The sequence below is a fragment of the Mobula birostris genome, chromosome 4 (assembly GCF_030028105.1).
Source record: "Mobula birostris isolate sMobBir1 chromosome 4, sMobBir1.hap1, whole genome shotgun sequence".
Lineage (NCBI taxonomy): Eukaryota > Metazoa > Chordata > Chondrichthyes > Myliobatiformes > Myliobatidae > Mobula > Mobula birostris.
Genome location: NC_092373.1, coordinates 9,457,076 through 9,471,344, shown reverse-complemented (window position 1 = coordinate 9,471,344; position 14,269 = coordinate 9,457,076).

Genomic DNA, 14,269 nt, shown 5'->3' with positions numbered 1-14,269 from the left:
AGGTGCTGTTCCTCAGTTCGTGTTGGGCCTCAGTGTAATGGTACAAAATCACGTTTATTATCACTGACGTGAAATTTGTTGTTTTGCAGCATCAAGTTTGCCGATGACACAACTGTGGTGGGTCTCATCAGCAAGAACGATGGGTCAGCATACAGAGAGGAGGTGCAGCGGCTAACGGACTGGTGCAGAGCCACCAACCTGTCTCTGAATGTGAACAAAACAAAAGAGATGGTTGTTGACTTCAGGAGGACACGGAGCGACCACTCTCTGCTGAACATCAACAACTCCTCCGCAGAGATCGTTAAGAGCACCAAATTTCTTGGTGTTCACTTGGCGGAGAATCTCACCTGGTCCCTCAACACCAGCTCCATAGCAAAGAAAGCCCAGCAGCGTCTCTACTTTCTGCAAAGGCTGAGAAAAGTCCGTCTCCCAACTCCCATCCTCACCACATTCTACAGAGGTTGTATTGAGAGCATCCTGAGCAGCTGCATCACTGCCTGGTTCGGAAATTGCACCATCTCGGATCGCAAGACCCTGCAGCGGATAGTGAGGTCAGCTGAGAAGATCATCGGGGTCTCTCTTCCCACCATCACAGACATTTACACCACACGCTGCATCCGTAAAGCAAACAACATTATGAACAACCCCACGCACCCCTCATACAAACTTTTCTCCATCCTACCATCTGGAAAAAGGCACCGAAGCATGTGGGCTTTCATGACCAGACTATGTAACAGTTTCTTCCCCCAAGCCATCAGACTCCTCAATACCCAGAGCCTGGCTTGACACCAACCTACTGCCCTCTACTGTGCCTATTGTCTTGTTTATTATTTATTGTAGTGCCTGCACTGTTTTGTGCACTTTATGCAGTCCTGGATAGGTCTGTAGTCTAGTGTAGTTTTTGTGTTTTTTCTTACATAGTTCAGTGTAGTTGTTGTATTGTTTCATGTAGTATCATGGTCCTGGAAAACGTTGTCTCATTTTTACTATGTTCTGTACCAGCAGTTATGGTTGAAATGACAATAAAAAGTGACTTGACTTGACTTGAGCAGTACAGTGCAAGACATAAATATTTCTATAAGTCACAATATATTTAAAAATAAATAAAGAGTGCAAAAAGAAAGATATTGCCCCTGAACAGATACTGCAAAAAGAAAGCAAAATTGTGAGCTAGCTTGAAACATTGACTGCTTATTCCTTTCAACGTTCCCGCTAATTATTTTTACAGCTGTGTGGACCAACCATTGCTCTGAGCAAGAATTTTTTACATAGCCTGAAAAATCTCACAGCACTTTAAATGTTCTTTTTGTAATAAGCACACTATGAATATTTAGAATGAAAACTGACAAATCGCATTTTGACTTTATTTGTTAATTGAAGGGTATAATGAAATACAGTACAACAAAGACAATCTTTCACATTTTGTAAACTTTTCCTAGCTGTGTCCAATTCCAGCTACGTGGCAACAAAGGCTATGTGCATGGGAGCATTTCAGTTACTGCGCAGCCGCGTGCCCACTCAGATTAAAGGGAACAGTGATTCTTTCCCATGGATGCTGCCTGACTTGTTGAGTTCCTCCAGTACTTTGTGTGTGTTGCTCAAGACTTCTAGTATCCACAGAATCTCTTGTGTCTCCTGGGGGCAGCAGACTTGAAGTTCCTGGATTTAAATCACTCTGCCTGAATAGAGTTAATCAGAATCTGAATGGGGTTTATTATCACTGACATAGATCATGAAATTTGTTTTGTTTTAAAGCAGTAGAGTGTAATGCATATAAATGTAACTATAAGTTAGAATAATAAACATATATGTAAAACATGTGGTACAAAAAGGGAACAAAATAGTGAGGTAATATTCATCGGTTCATTGCCTATTCAGAAATCTGATGGCAGTGGAGAAGAAACTGCTCTTAAAATGTTGAGTGTGGGTCTTCTGGCTCCTGTACCCACAGTAGTTATGAAGAGGACATGTCCCAGAAGGCAAGGGTCTTCTGAGATGTCATCTTATGAAGAAGACGACGCAGGAGGCCATGGAACCAGAGGTTAATAAACCGATCCCCTGTATATTCTGGTTGTGACCAGGACACTAGAATAATCTCTGTTGTGTGCCTGGAATGCATTGGGTGGAATTTTCCAAGCCCAGAGTTGGAATGGGGTAAGGAATTAAGGTACCTGTCCCTATAAACTAAAGATAAAAAATTGACTGCACATGCCAGAAATCTTTCCTACAGAGAACAGAGAGAGACAGAGAACAGTACAGCACAGGAACTGGACATTTGGTCCACAGTGTTGTGCCAAACCGGCTAAAAAAGCAAATTAAAAACACCTGAACACTAATCCCTCCTATCTATACAATGTCCATGTCCCTCCATCTTCCTCACGTCCATGTGCCTATCCAAACTTAAAAGCCTCTAATGCATTTGCCTCAATCACCATACATTCCAGGCATCCACCACTCTCTGAGTATAAACTTACCCCTCACATCCCCTTTGAACCTACCCCCTTACCTGCAATGCATCCCCTCTGGTATCAGACATTTCAAACCTAGGAAACAGATACTTCCCTGTCTACGCAGTCTATGCCTCCTATAATCTTGTATATCACCCTGACACAGTGGTGTTAAGAAAACAACCTCTCCCTCAATGTCGCTAAAACAAAGGAGCTGTTTGTGGACTACAGGGGGAGTGGAGACAGGCTAACCCCCTTTGACATCTATGGATCTGGGGTTGAGGAGGTGAACAGCTTTAAGTTCCTCGGCTTAAACATCACCGAGGATCTCATGTGGTCTGTACGTACCGGCTGTGATATCAGAAAGGCACAACAGTGCCTCTTTCACCTCAGACAGTTAAAGAAGTTTGGTAAGGGCCCTCAGATTCTGAGAACTTTCTATAGGGGCACAATTGGGAGCATCCTGACTGGCTGCATCACTGCTGGGCATGGGAACTGTGCTTCCACTATTCAGGATACTGTATTTACAAAGACAGGTGTGTAAAAAGGGCCCAAAGGATCATTGGAGACCTGAGTCACCCCAACCACAAACTGTTCCAGCTACTACCATCCATGAATTGGTACCACAGTATAAAAGCCAGGATCAACAGGCTCCGGGACAGCTTCTTCCACCAGGCCATCAGACTGATTAATTCAGCTGACACAACTGTATTTCTATGTTATATTGACTATCCTGTTGTACATAATATTTATTACAAATTACCGCATATTTAAATAGAAATTTAACATAAATATTTGTACTCCTCATGTATATGAAGGATGTAAGTAATGAAGTCAATTCAATTCAATCAGATCTCCCTCAGTTTCTGACGCTCCAGAGAAAACACAGACTCAAGGCTGTAACTGCTGCCAAACGTGCATCTACTAAATACTGACTTGAAGGGGGTAAATACTTATGCAATCAATTATTTTGTGTTTTATATTTGTAATTAATTAAGATAGAAACATAGAAAACATACAGCACAATACAGGCCCTTTAGCCCACAAAGCTGAGCCAAACATGTCCCTACCTTAGAACTACCTAGGCTTTACCCATAGCCCTCTATTTTTCTAAGCTCCATGTAGCCATCCAGGAGTCTCTTAAAAGACCCCATCGTATCCGCCTCCACTGCCGTTGCCGGCAGCCCATTCCACGCACTCACCACTCTCTGCATAAAAAACTTACCCCTGACATCTCCTCTGTACCTAGTTCCAAGCACCTTAAAGCTATGCCCTCTCGTGCTAGCTAATTCAGGCCTGGGGAAAAGCCTCTGACTACCCACGCGATCAATGCCTCTCATTATCATGTACACCTCTATCCAGTCACCTCTCATCCTCCGTTGCTCCAAGGAGAAAAGGCTGAGTTCGCTCAACCTATTCTCATAAGGCATGCTCCCCAATCCAGGCAACACCCTTGTAAATCTCCTCTGCACCCTTTCTATGGTTTCCACGTCCTTCCTATAGTGAGGTGAACCAGAATGGAGCACAGTACCCCAAGTGGGGTCTGACCAGGGTCCTATATAGCTGCAACATTACCTCTCGGCTCTTGAACTCAATCCCATGGTTGATGAAGGCCAATGCACCGTATTGAGTTAACCTGCATAGCAGCTTTGACTGTCACTTTGTAGAGACCTGTATTCACTCTGGCCCAAAAGAGTCTTTTTCTGTTGATCAGTGTAAAAAGAAGCCAAACTAAATCCATTGTGATTCAATGTTGTAAATCAATAAAACACGAAAACCCTCGTGGGGTGGGGGAATACTTTCTCTATGTGCCCAGGACTTTTGTACAGTACTGTAGCTGACTTGAACCTGGTGGTGTGGACCCTGAAGACTTCTATACATCCCTTCTGGGGTGGTGGGTGGAGATACCTCTCTACCAAAGGAGGTGTAAGGTGATCCTTCCCTCCACTAACCTGCTGGTCACCCTCGGGCAAGGTGTCGAACCCGCTTAGCCCCCCCCTCCGATCAAGATCGCGTGAAGGCATGAGATCAGGTGATGGATGGTCGTATGAGCAGCTGGTGCATATCACAATTCCTGACTGCATGACAACTGATGCCAGGCAGACAATCTGTGAAGAGTATTGATAATGGCTGGGGTCACCTGTCCCGTAAAGACACTGACCAGGAGAAGGCAATGGCAAAACACAGCTGTAGAAAAATTTGCCACGAAGAATCACGGTCATGGATAGACCGTGATTGCCCACATCAGAAGACATAGCACATAATGAACAAATGAACCTCTCTTCCAGTCCTGATGAAGGGTCTTGACTTGAAATGCTGACTATCCATTTCCCTACATACCCACTGAGTTCCCTCAGTGATTTGTGTGTCCATTGAATACAGGTGAGCCATAAAACAAACACCCAGACTGTGTCTGCATTCTGCAGTGTACAGGACATCACACTGTGAACATTCAAAATAGTACAGTGGATTAGAAAACCTGCAATGAATCACATTAGCTTTTAAATGATGCTTTATGGGAACATTTGGTTTACTTTTATTTTAAGCAACACACAAAAATTGCTGGAGAAACTCAGCAGGTCAGGTGATGCTGCATCAATGGAAAAAAGAGTAAACAGTCGATGTTTTGGGCTGAGATCTTTCATCAGAACTGGAAAGGATTGGGAAAAAGCCGGAGTATGGGGACAGGGAGGAAGAAGTGAAACCGGGAGGTGGGGGAGGGGTGAAGGAAAGGCTGGGAAGTTGATTGGTGAGAGAGGTACAGGGCTGGGGGTGGGGGGAGTCTGATAGTCTGATAGGAGAGGACAGAAGACCATGGAAGAAAGGGGGAGGAGCACTTGAGGGAGGTGTTGGGTAGGCAAGAAGAGAAGGTGAAAGAGGAACAAGAATGGGGAATGGTGAAGGAGTGATGTGGTAGTAATTACCAGAAGGAGAAATCGATGCTCATGCCATCAGGTTGGAGGCAACCCAGATGGAATACGAGATGTTCTTCCTCAACCTGAGTGTGGCCTTATTTTTTATTTTTATTTAATTATTTAGAGATACAGCATGGTAAGGGCCCTTCAGCCCAACAAGCCTGCACTACCCAATTACACCCATGTGACCAATTAATCTACTAAACGGTACATCTTTGAATGTGGGACGAAACTGGAACACCCGGAGCAAACCGGAACACCCAGAGGAAACTGGAACACCTGGAGGAAACCGGAACACCCGGAGGAAACCAGAGCACGTGGAGGAAACCGGAACACCCGGAGGAAACCAGAACACGCGGAGGAAACCAGAACACGCGGAGGAAACTGGAACACCCGGAGGAAACCAGAACACCCGGAGGAAATCAGAGCACGCGGAGGAAAACATACAAATGCCTTAAGGACAGTGGTGGGAATTGAACCTGGGTCACTGGTGCTGTAATAGTGCTATGCCACCTATTAGTTGAAACGTTGATCATTGAGGGGTAATAATTATAACTATTATAATAGTTATAACTGTTTCTTCATGAACAGCTTCTTCCCCTCTGCCACCCGGTTCCTAAATGGACATTGAACCCCTGAACACTACCTCAACTTTTTTTAATATTATTTCGGCACTATTTTAATGTAACTAATTTATATATCTATATATATATATATGTAATGGGTTTACTTTTTTTCCCATTTTATCATGTGAACCTGGAGATGTTGGATTGAAGGCTCCTGTACCTCCTGCTCGATGGTAGTAGTGAGAAGAGAGCATGTCCTGGATGCAAACCACGGTCACGAAGAGAACGCACAAACTCCTGACACACAACAGTGGGAATCGAACCTGGTCGGTGGTAAAGGTATTGCACTAACTACTGCACTACAAGGGATGTGTGGCTATCACTGGATTTATTGTCACCCAGTCTGAGCTGCAGGGACGGGTACCAGAAGTAGAGCCCGTGAATCAGGACTAGAATCACATAAAGACCTGTTCAGACTCCATAAGGATGACTGGGCTCCCTCTATGAAGGATATTGATGAACCAGATGAGTTTCTATCAGTACCTTGTCATGTCATGAACCTCGTTACTAATGCTGGAATTTCCTCTCTATTTTGTTTAATTAACTGAATCTCCCCAGCTGCTATGGTTGTGAAAATTGAAACTCTGCAGCAAGAGGCTGTGAGGGCCAGGGTTTAATTGAAAATCTTCAAGGTTTTTTTGTTTGGTAAGGCTGGTGAGGAAAAACCAGGGAAATGGCACGAAGCGATATGCAGTCATTTTTGCCTTTAGACGGTAGGGGCTGGATGACCTCTTCTTGTGCTTGTGACCTTGAACTTCTGAACTTTGCTCTGTTACTCTGGGATTTCTGTAACAAGCTCTCCACCCACAACATCATTCCCCTTCTACATAATATGTTTCTGTGACATTATTTATTTACACTCAGTGGCCACTTTATTAGGTAACTCCTGTAGCTAATGAAGTGTTCACTGAGTATGTTTGTGATCTTCTGCTGTTGTAGCTCATCCACTTCAAGGTTTGATATGTTGTGCGTTCAGAGATGCTCTTCTGCACACCACTGTTGTAACATGTGGTTATTTGAGTTATTGTCAGCTTGAACCAGTCTGGCCATTCTCCTCTGACCTCTCTCATTAACAAGGCATTTTCACCCACAGAACTGACGCTCACTGGATGTTTCTTTGTTTTTCACACCATCCTCTGTAAAATCTAGGGAATTTTGTTCATGGAAATCCCAGGAAATCGGCAGTATCTGAGATACTCAAACTACCCCGTCTGGCACCAACAATCATTCTGTGGTCAAAGTCACTTAGATTACATTTCTTCCCCATTCTGATGTTTGTTCTGAACAACAACTGAACCTTGACCATTTTTGATTTTTATGCGTTCAGTTGCTGCCACAACATTACTTGATTAGATATTTGCAGTAACGAGATGAGTACAGGTGTACCTAATAATATGGCCACTGAGTGTATTTTAGTTTAGAGATACAGCACAATAACAGGTCCTACTGGTCCAACGAACCCATGTCGCTCAATTCAAAGATGCAAAGTACTTTCGTTATGAAAGTTTGTATACAGAACACTACTCTGGGATTCGTCCTTCTGCAGGCAGCCCCAAAGCAAAGAAACACCATGGAACTTGTCCAAGAAACATCAACGCCCAGCACGCAATAAAAGGACAAATTGTGCAAACCCATGTGACCAATTAACCTACTAACGTGGATATCTCTCAAATGTGCTTGGCAACTGGAGCACCCAGAGGAAACCCACATGGTCACGGGGAGAACGTACCTCTTGCAGATAGCGATGGGATTTGAACCCAGGTTGCTGGTATTGTAAAGCATTACGCTAAGTGCTACTCTACCATGCTACACCCAAATTATCTGCAGTAATGGTTAAAGGTTAATTAAGGTTCACTCATTTATTATCAAAGCATGTATCCAGATACAACTCTGATATTTTTCTTCTTCAGATAGCTACGAAAAAAAAGAAAGAACATGCAAGTTGTTCAGAGGGGAATATCAAACCATCAAACCCACACCCCCCACAAAAAAAGCATAGCAAAGAGCAACCCCCCCCCCAATACCCACTTCCCCACAAAAAATGGACCAGGAACATCGATTTCCCCCCTCAGAAAAAAACTCCCCCACGCAAATAACTAACAGAGCACAACAGAACATTAACCCCCAAACAAGGGCCTGTATTGTGCTGTAGTATGTTTCTATGTAAACACCCTCCCCTCGGAAAAGGAACAGGCGATAAAATGCACAGGATATCAAAATCATCAGTCTGGAAAAAGTCCACAGTCCATAAACACAATAGTCCAATCCATAAACATCCTGTGGTATCTCCAACATTCACCACACGTGGCAGAGAGACCTACCCGCCTGCCACAGCAAGCCACACAGCGATAAGCTGCTCACGGACCCCTTCTCTGACAGCGATCAAAAGGCAGGTAGTTGGCACTGAAACTCCTGCTCGCCTTCTGCATTCACCTCAATGTCTCAGTCCTCCTCGACACTTTAATCGGTGATTAATGGACACTTTAAACAGTAAAATGGAGTTGAGCATCAGCTCGTGCCACGTCTCGAAGTTTCTTCTCGTCAGGACTGTCCGAGTATGCACTCACTTCCTGGAACCTTCTTGGAGCCAGTGAAGTGCTGGATCACTCAAACCTCCCCAACCTCCCCAAGAGGTAGGTGAAGTAGGGGTGTCTCCTACTCCTAGGTTGTTATTAACAGTTTGCTCTGCTGATCGACTGGTGATCCACTGGATGTCCCGGTCATTCTTCACCCAATATCTAGTCCTCTACCTCTCTCTCTTGCAAAACTTTCTTCTAAGACCATAAGATGATAAGAGGCATGGTGTCAACATCTCTGAAGATCTATCCTGGGTCCAACATATTGACGCAGTTATAGCCGGCAGCTATATTTCGTTAGGAGTTTGAGGAGATTTGTTATGTCACCAAGACTCACAATTTTCTACAAATGTACCGTGGAGAGCTTTCCGACTGGTTGTATCAATGTCTGGTACGGAAGGCCCCCTGCACAGGATCGGAAAAAGCTGCAGGAAGTTGTAAACTCAGCCAGCTCCACCATGGGCATTGGCCTCCCCAGCATTGAGGACATCTTCAAAAGGTGATGACTCAAATAGGTGGCGTCCATTATGAAGGACCCTCTGTATCCAGAACACGCCCTCTTCTCATGACTACATCAAGGAGGAGATGTAGGAGACTGAAGAAACACACTCAGTGATTTAGGAACAGCTTTTTTCCCTCCACCATCAGATTTCTGAATGGACAATGAACCGATAAACACAACCTTACTTTTTTGCTCTTGTCTTGCACTAACTACTGTATATTTTTTTTCTATTTCTTATTGTAACTTACAGTAAGTTTTACATTTTACACTGTACTGCTGCTACAAAACAACAAATTTCACAATATATGTCAGCAGTAATAAAACTGATTCTAATTCACATTTGTACAGAATACAGCTGAAATATTCCTTGCCAGATTTTGGCCAGTATTACACCCAGTGGTCACTTTATTAGGTACACCAGAACCGGGCTGTTAATGCCAATATCTTATCAGCCAATCACGTGGCAGCAACTCATGCATAAAAGCATGCTGACATGGTCAAGAGGTTCAGTTGTTGTTCAGACCAAATATCAGAATGGGGAAGAAATGTGATCTAAGTGACTTTGACCATGGAATGATTGTTGGTGCCAGATGGGGTGCTTGGAGTATCTCAGAAACTGCTGATTTCCTGGGATTTTCACACAGCACTCTCCAGAGCTGGGGTTCCCAACTTGGGGCCCATGGATCCCTCAGTTAATGACAAGTTCCATGGCATAAAAAAGGTTGGAAACCCCTGATCTAGAGTTTACAGAGAATTGTGCAAAAAAACAAAAACATCCAGTGAGTGGCAGCTCTGCAGGCAAAAACGCCTTGTTAATGAGAGAGGTCTGGGGAGAACGGCCAGACTGGCTCAGCCTGACAGGAAGGTGACAGTAACTCAAATAACCACACGTTACCATAGTGGTGTGCAGAAGAGCATCTCTGAATGCACGACACGTTGAAACTTGACATGGATGGGCTACAGCAGCAGAAGACCATGAACATTCAAACAGTGGCCACTTTGTTAGGCACAGGAAGTACATAATAAAATGTACTAGGCTGACATTCAATGTATTTGCTGGAAGCCCAAGCTGGCTGGAAGAACTCCACATGATTGACACTGATCTGTCAGCAGAGACAAGCGAGAATCCAAGTCCTCTGGTTCTGCTTTTATGTAAATTCATTTGACCATGAATCTGACTGTAACCAAATTCTGGGAAACCAATGCAATTTCATGCATAGTTTCTGTCGGAATTGCCAAATTGTTACCAGCCTGGAAAACTCCAACCTTCTGTATGTGTTGTGGAACAAGATTTGCAGGGGCCTGAAGATGACATTGGGGCCACCATTGGCGAATTAGTTTCATTATTGAACTGTACCGGATTGATTGCGACAATATGACGGGGGCGCCCTCGGCCGGTAGATCGCACAGTGAATCAACAGGAGACACTCTCCTTATGTGTTAGTTTTCAAGTGCTCATGTTTTCTCTTCTTGACGGCCCTGGTTCATCTCTCCCACACTGTTTGTCCAGAGCGACCCATCATGAACATGGATCAGTAGAAACGCTTAATCATACTACCCCTTCATCGGTATCGCTCTGCACAATTATTGTCACCGGTGTTGAGGGACAGTGCATGTCATCACACAGATCCTTTCATCACATCAGTACCTTGAGGTAGGGGACAGGACACGGTAGCACAGGGGTTAGCATGACCTATTACAGTGCCAGCCACTCTCTGTAAGTGTAAGGAGTTTGTATGTTCTCCCTGTGACTACGTGGGTTTCCTCCCGGGCAAAATATTTTAGTGCTGGCAGCATGGCGACGCTCGCGGGCTGCTCCCAGTACTGTGTTGGTCGTTGACACAAAGATTACTTCTCGCTGTTCGTTTCAATGTTTCAACGTTACATGTGACAAATCTCATCTCTCTCTTTCTCAAGGGAAAAACAATAACAGAATGCAGAATAAAGATTTACAGTTACAGAGAAAGTGCAGCGCAGGTCGACTGTAAATCCATTACAAGGTAGATTGTGAGGTCGAGAGTCCGCTTTATCACACTGGGGGAATATTCAATAGTTTATAACAGCAGGACAGCAGCTGCCTTGAACCTGGTGACACATGCTTTCAGGCAGAGGGGAGAAGAGAGAATGGACATATAGGCAGAGTCCATGGAGGGGAGGCTGGTTTCTGTGATGTGCTGAACTGCGTCCACAACTCTCTGCAGTTTCTTGCAGCCACGGGCAAAGCAGTTGCCATACCAAGCCACAATTCATGCAGACAGGATGCTTTCTGGGGCAATACTGTGCCAGCTTCTTCTTGTGAGTGTAAGTTCTCTGCCCCAGATGACTTGGAAGCTAAATCATTAGTGGCATTTAAAGGAGGTAGATAAATATTTCACAGATCAGAGTGACGCACACAAAATGCTGGAGGAACTCAGCAGGCCAGGCAGCATCTGTCAGAGGAGATTTACCAGGATGCTGCCTGGTTTAGACAGTATGGATTATGATCAGAGATTAAAGGAGCTAGGGCTTTACTCTTTGGAGAGAAGGAGGATGAGAGGAGACATGATAGAGGTATACAAGATATTAGGAGGAATAGATAGAGTGGACAGCCAGCACCTCTTCCCCAGGGCACCACTGCTCAATACAAGAGGACATGGCATTAAGATAAGGGGTGGGAAGTTCAAGGGGGATATTAGAGGAAGGTTTTTTATTCAGAGAGTGGTTGGTGTGTGGAATGCACTGCCTGAGTCAGTGGTGGTGGCAGATACACTAGTAAAATCTAAGAGACTACTAGACAGATATATGGAGGAATTTAAGGTGGGGGCTTATATGGGAGGCAGAGTTTAAGGGTCAGCACAACATTGTGGGCTGAAGGGCCTGTACTGTGCTGTACTATTCTACATTCTCTGTTGTACGTTTAAGGGAATAACCCTCGGGAGAACATAATACTCAACTCGAGTGATTGTACCACTATTAACATACTGTGCTGCTACTGCTGCAGAAAGCTCCTTTTCGTGGCACTTGTACTCAAGGTATGTATGCCCATGATAGTAATCTAGAACTTGAGAAGAACTCAGCCAGTCAGCTTTATAAAACTCTGGTTAGGCCAGATCTGGAGTAATGCATACAGTTCTGGTTGCCCCATTATAGGAACAATGTCAGGAATTTGGAGAGGGTGCAGAAGAGGTTTACCAGGGTGCTGCCTGGATTAGATTGCTCTAACGAGAGGCTGGACAAACTTGGGTTGTTTTCTCTGGAGCGAGACCTTTGGCCCACAGGTGATGCTGACCTTTCAACCCACTTCAAGATCAATCTAACCCTTCCTTTCTACATAGCCCCCCATTTTTCTACTGTCCATGTATCTAACTAAGAGTCTCAAATATCCCTAATGTATCTACCAATACCACCACCCCCCCGTGTGAAAAACCTACTTCTGATATTTTCCCTACACTTTCCTCCAATCACTGAACGTACAAACATTATTAATTCCTTATAACACAATTATCTATCTTCCCCCCCCCCCTTATATTATTCTAATGTTGTGACAAAGCTAATTAGGTTAAGGGTCCAATACATGTATTTCACATTGGTAGCTCATTCAATTTACATAGCAGCTGTGTAAAAAGAATTAGCAACACACATCAAAGTTGCTGGTGAACGCAGCAGGTCAGTTAGTCCTGACGAAGGGTCTCGGCCTGAAACGTCGACTGTACCTCTTCCTAGAGATGCTGCCTGGCCTGCTGCGTTCACCAGCAACTTTGATGTGTATTGCTTGAATTTCCAGCATCTGCAGAATTCCTCGTGTTTGCGTGTAAAAGGAATTGTTCAAGTTCCTTTAAATCTTTCTCATTTCATCTTAAACCAGTGCCCTATGCTTCTTGATTCATCAACACTGGGAAAAATACTATGTGTATTCAGCCTATCCACAACACATGAATTTATACATCTCTATAAGATCACCTCTCGTCCCCTGTCCCAAGGGAAAAAGTCTTACACAGCCCAATCCCTCCCTACAACTCAGACCCTCCTGGCAAAATCCTTGTAAATATTTTCTGCACTCTTAGTATAATTACACCTTTCCTACAGCAACTCAACCAAAACTGAACAAATAAATGCATCCTCGCCAACGTCTTGTACAACCGCAGCATAACCTCGAACAGAAAGGAGATGGAATTTCTTTAGCTAGAGTGTGGTGAATTCATTGCCACAGAGGATTGTGGAGGCCAAAACATTGGGTATATTAAAAGCAGAGGTTGATAGGTTCTTGATTAGTAATTAGAATTTTATTTCTTACATGCATCTTACAACATGAGGGAGTAAAAATTTTATGTTGTGTCTCCATGGCAATGTACAAGCAATGAGGAAGAGAGATGTGGGAGGATATTGCCCAAACACTAAGGTTGTATACATAATTGTTTTGTACATTATGTATGTACAGTCAGATATGCAATCAGATCAATGTGTATTAATCAATCTGATGGCCTGGTGAAAGAAGCTGCCCCTGTCCTGGCCTTAATGCTGTGATACCATTTGCCAGATGGAAGCAGTTGAAACAGTTTGCCTGATGATCCTCTGGGCCCTTTTTACACTCCTATTGCTGTAAATGTCCTGAATAGAGAAAAGTTCACATCCACAGGTGTGCTGGGCAGTCCGCACCACTCTGTGCAGTGCCCTGCGACTGAGCCAATTTCCTGTGCCAGTCAGGATGCTCACGATAGTGCCCCTGTAGAAAGTCCTTAGGATTTGGGGATTCATGCCAAACACCTTCAGCCCTCTGAGGTAAAAGAGGCACTGTTGTGCTTTTTTCACCACACGGCCAGTATGTACAGTCCAGGTGAAATCCTCAGTGATGTGTACACCAAGGAACTTGAAACTACTCACCCTCTCAAATAGTCAATAGGGGCTAGCTTGTCTCCATTCCTCCTGTAATCCACAATCAACTCCTTCATTCTTTTGACATTGAGGGAGAGGTTGTTTTCTTGGCACCACTGTGTCAGGGCATTTATCTCTCCTCTGTAGGCTGTCTCATCATTGTTGGAAATAAGGCCTGTCAATGTCATGTCATCTGCAAATTTGATCAGGAGATTGGAGATAGATGTGCATGACGACAGTTGTGGGTGTATCAGGAGTAGAGGAGGGGAGGCAGGACACAGCCCGGGGGAGGGGGGTCAAAGGTTATGGAGAGAACACAGGAGGGAAATTAGCCAATTCTGCTCCTATGTCT